The sequence below is a fragment of the Dendrobates tinctorius genome, unplaced genomic scaffold (genome assembly GCF_039654945.1).
Source record: "Dendrobates tinctorius isolate UK_male_01 unplaced genomic scaffold, ASM3965494v1 ptg000564l, whole genome shotgun sequence".
Classification (NCBI taxonomy): domain Eukaryota; kingdom Metazoa; phylum Chordata; class Amphibia; order Anura; family Dendrobatidae; genus Dendrobates; species Dendrobates tinctorius.
The window spans coordinates 165,001-170,000 of record NW_027362222.1 but is presented as its reverse complement, the minus strand read 5'-3'; positions in this window follow the sequence as shown (position 1 = coordinate 170,000).

Genomic DNA, 5,000 nt, shown 5'->3' with positions numbered 1-5,000 from the left:
CTAGGAGGCTTCCAGGGGCCTGGGTACACTTTTCAGAAAGTACCGTTGGGACTTAGAAAAATTTTCAAGATTTTTGGACTTAGAGCGATTTTTGGATTTTTGTGCAAAAATCGAATTTTCCCTTCTCCCACCGCTCTGGGGCGTCAATATGAAGTGGGGACCCGAGGGAGAGTGCCTCCCATGAGGGTAGAATGTGTGACTTTTGGGGGGAAAGTCGAATTATGGAGCAAAAACCATTTTTGGGGACTTAGAAAAAATTCCGAGATGTGTCAGACTTCCAGGAAGGGGGCGCCTCGGGAGGTGTACCTAGGAGGCTTCCAGGGGCCTGGGTACACTTTTCAGAAAGTACCGTTGGGACTTAGAAAAATTTTCAAGATTTTTGGACTTAGAGCGATTTTTGGATTTTTGTGCAAATATCGAATTTTCCCTTCTCCCACCGCTCTGGGGCGTCAATATGAAGTGGGGACCCGAGGGAGAGTGCCTCCCATGAGGGTAGAATGTGTGACTTTTGGGGGGAAAGTCGAATTATGGAGCAAAAACCATTTTTGGGGACTTAGAAAAAATTCCGAGATGTGTCAGACTTCCAGGAAGGGGGCGCCTCGGGAGGTGTACCTAGGAGGCTTCCAGGGGCCTGGGTACACTTTTCAGAAAGTACCGTTGGGACTTAGAAAAATTTTCAAGATTTTTGGACTTAGAGCGATTTTTGGATTTTTGTGCAAAAATCGAATTTTCCCTTCTCCCACCGCTCTGGGGCGTCAATATGAAGTGGGGACCCGAGGGAGAGTGCCTCCCATGAGGGTAGAATGTGTGACTTTTGGGGGGAAAGTCGAATTATGGAGCAAAAACCATTTTTGGGGACTTAGAAAAAATTCCGAGATGTGTCAGACTTCCAGGAAGGGGGCGCCTCGGGAGGTGTACCTAGGAGGCTTCCAGGGGCCTGGGTACACTTTTCAGAAAGTACCGTTGGGACTTAGAAAAATTTTCAAGATTTTTGGACTTAGAGCGATTTTTGGATTTTTGTGCAAAAATCGAATTTTCCCTTCTCCCACCGCTCTGGGGCGTCAATATGAAGTGGGGACCCGAGGGAGAGTGCCTCCCATGAGGGTAGAATGTGTGACTTTTGGGGGGAAAGTCGAATTATGGAGCAAAAACCATTTTTTGGGACTTAGAAAAATTTCGAGATGTGACAGACTTCCAGGAAGGGGGCGCCTCGGGAGGTGTACCTAGGAGGCTTCCAGGGGCCTGGGTACACTTTTCAGAAAGTACCGTTGGGACTTAGAAAAATTTTCAGGATTTTTGGACTTAGAGCGATTTTTGGATTTTTGATCAAAAATCGAATTTCCCCTTCTCCCACCGCTCTGGGGCGTCAATATGATGTGGGGACCCGAGGGAGAGTGCCTCCCATGAGGGTAGAATGTGTGGCTTTTGGGGGGAAAGTCGAATTATGGAGCAAAAACCAGTTTTTGGGACTTAGAAAAATTTCGAGATGTGTCAGACTTCCAGGAAGGGGGGAGTCTCAGGAGGTGTACCTAGGAGGCTTCCAGGGGCCTGGGTACACTTTTCAGAAAGTACCGTTGGGACTTAGAAAAATTTTCAGGATTTTTGGACTTAGAGCGATTTTTGGATTTTTGTGCAAAAATCAGATTTCCCCTTCTCCCACCGCTCTGGGGCGTCAATATGATGTGGGGACCCGAGGGAGAGTGCCTCCCATGAGGGTAGAATGTGTGGTTTTTTGGGGGAAAGTCGAATTATGGAAGAAATTGAGTTTTGAGGACAAAAAAGTGTTTTGAGGACAAAAAAGTTTCTTGAGGACAAAAAAGTTTCTCGAGGACAAAAAAGTGTTTTGAGGACAAAAAAGTTTCTTGAGGACAAAAAAGTGTTTTGCGAACAAAAAATGGAATTTTGTGATTTTGTGTAAAAATAAGTAAATTCCCCTACTTCCACCACAGGGGGGCTTCAGTATGTTGTAGGGCCCCCAGGGAGGGTCCCCCAACTGGGTTTAAAGTTTGTGGATCCTGGGCAGAAAGTTGAATTTTGGATGAAAAACCGAATTTTGGGACTTAGAAAAATTTCGAGCTGAGCAGTGACAGACTTCCAGGCAGGGGAGCCTCTCTGGAGGTGTACCGAAAACAGTTCCAGGAGCTGAGGTCATTTTCGAACATTTTTTGTTCGCTCAAATTTTTTTTGTTTTTGAGCTCTAAAAAGCTGTTATTATCAATTGGCTCAAAAATTTCAAGTGTCATGAGCTAGTACATGTTGGAGGAATACGTTTTAGGCAAAAAATTGCAAAAAAAAAAATCCAAGTGAAAAAGAACCGGAATGGGGAATTTCTGACTGCTGTAGCAGCCGCACAGTTCCAGGAGGTCGGATACATTTCCGACTTTGTCCCGCTCATTGAAGTACATTGTCCCGCAATGCAAATACATAGTAATGCGCACCTGCGGGAGAATATAGGAGAGAGTGGGCTCTCTCTACCCCGATGTATGGCGGTTGTTCCTATGGTTCTCTGGCTCGGGTAGGCGACTTAGAAGGTGGTCCCTCTTGTCGTGGAAGTTGCAAAATACGGCCGAGACTGAACTTCCACGGCTCCAGGAGGGACTTTTGCTGGTCGTGCGTCCCAAGTGAGAGAGGCGATCCTGGGGTACCTGAGCCTGACCAGACCCTCCCTCGGTGGTCCCTGGTCTTCTGAAGGGTGATGGCATTCAGGGGGGCAAATCTGGAGTCCGTGGCCGAGTTTGGGCTCTAGAAGGCGGACGCCCCTTCTGACCATGTCCCCTCAGAGCCGGCTGGATGGTTCATGGTCCGCGGCTTTGTCTGGCGGTCTGTGCCCAAGCCGGAGAAGCTCTCCTGGGGTACGTGAGCTTTGACCAGACCCTCCCTCGGCGGTCCCTGGTTCTCTGGAGGTGATGGCTGTCAGGGGGGCAAATCTGGAGTCCTCGTGGGAAGGAGGGCTCTTGAAGGCGGACGCCCCCTCTGACTATGTCCCCTCAGAGCAGGCTGGATGGTTCATGGTCCGCGGCTTTGTCTGGCGGTCCATGCCCAAGCCGGAGAAGCTATCCTGGGTACCTGAGCTTCGACCAGACCCTCCCTCGGTGGTCCCTGGTTCTCTGGAGGCGATGGCTGTTGTCAGGGGGGGGGGGGCAAATCTGGAGTCCTCGTGGGAAGGAGGGCTCTGGAAGGCGGACGCCCCCTCTGACTATGTCCCCTCAGAGCATGCTCGATGGTTCTCAGTCCCTGGCTTTGGCTTTTTGGCCATCCTGGGGTACATTCTTGCCAAAAAAAAAAACGACTAAGTGAAAAAGAACCGGAATGAGGAATTTTCTAGGTGCCGCATCCGCCCTACAGTGACTTGAGGCCGGGTACAGTTCCGACTTCGTCCCCTTAAAGTGGGGACGTTGTCCCGCAATGCAAATACATAGGAATGCGCACCTCTGGCAGAATGTACTTGAGAGAGTGTCGTCTCTCTACCCCGATAGAAAGCAGTTGTTTCTCTGGTTCCCCGACTTGGGTAGGCGACTTGGCATGTGGTCCCTCTCGTCTGGAAGTTGCGCACTCCGGCTGAGACCGAACTTCCACAGCTCCGAGAGGGACTTTTGCCGATCGTGCATCCCAAGCGAGAGAGGCAATGCTGGGGTACCCAAGCCTGACCAGACCCTCCCTCGGCGGTCCCTGGTTCTCTGGAGGTGATGGCTTTCGGGGGGCAAATCCGGAGTCCTCGTCCGAAAGGGGGGGCTCCGGAAGGCGGACGCCCCTCTCGTCCATGTCCTCTCAGAGCGGTCTTATCCTCCGATCGATCTGGCACGGCGCTCCCGGGTGGGGAGGTGGTGCTGCTCGCTCGACCCGGGCTTTGGAGCTCGCGTCGGTTTACGGTGAGCGGTGTCCTTCCTCCTGTACCCCCGGGCTTCCACCACCTATCTTTGGGCGCGCACGCCGGCCGTCACCTCCCGTTCGAGGACGGAGGCGGCCGAGCTGTGGGAAGTTTGAATCGCACCGAACGATGAACAGTGGTCTGACGACCCACGCGGGCGAACGGCGGGGCGCCCACCCACCCCGGCGTGGGGGCCAGCCGTCCGAATCGCTCCCCGCGTGGGGAAGCACAGTGTTAGCAAGGGCGGCCCTTTTCGAAGTTCCAGATGCGCAGCCCTGCCCGCGGAGGTCCGTGCCACGCATCGCCCGAAGGGCGGCCTCCGCGGCGGGCACCAGCGAGAGCGGCGGCGGTGGGTGGCGTTTCCACGCCGCTGCCGAGCTCCGCGCCACTAGTCTTTCCCGAGCCCCTACGTTAGTGGGGGGGATGACAGAGCTGTGGAGGCAGGCGAGGGGGGGTTCTCACTGCGCGGTGTGCCCCCACCCGACTCGCCATCGCCTTCCGCTCCTCGTACGTCGTCCTCCGAGGCGGCTCGGAAGGGAGAGGGAGAGCGAGAGAGCGAACGCCCCCCGAGCGAGGGGAAGATGGAGAAGGGAGCGATTTGAATGGGGCGAGAGGTGAAGGGAGTACGGCAGAACGCTGCCCTGCGCACCCCCCCGTGTTCCCGCCAGGCGGGGGAACAGCCCTGGGAGGAAAAGCCGCTCGGGCATCCCTTTGAGGACGGGCAAGAGCCGGGTGTAGGGACTACGCTGGAGGGTGACGCCGATACGGCCAGGCCGACTACGCCCCGCGCGACCTCTGCGTCGCTGGGGCTTGTGCCGGAGCCGCGGCGGACCCCGACGGCCAAACCCCCTCTCCCAATCCTCGCGCCTGTCCGCTGGTCGGTCGAGGACCCCCCGCGATTGAGGCAGGTCTAAGCCAGACGGTGGCGCCGCAAAGGCCCCCCACGCCCCGGCCCCGCTCCCCAGCGACCCTGTGTGTCGCCCAAGGAGCGTCGGGTCGCGCGGCAGGGCGGCCGCGGTGTCTTCGCAGGCCAGTCACCTTGCCCCTACCCGTGCAAGGGGTGTATTCCAGACGCCTTCTGCTTCGGGCTCTGCACCGTACAGCGAGCTGCTCTTCCGACGCCCCCCGCGCT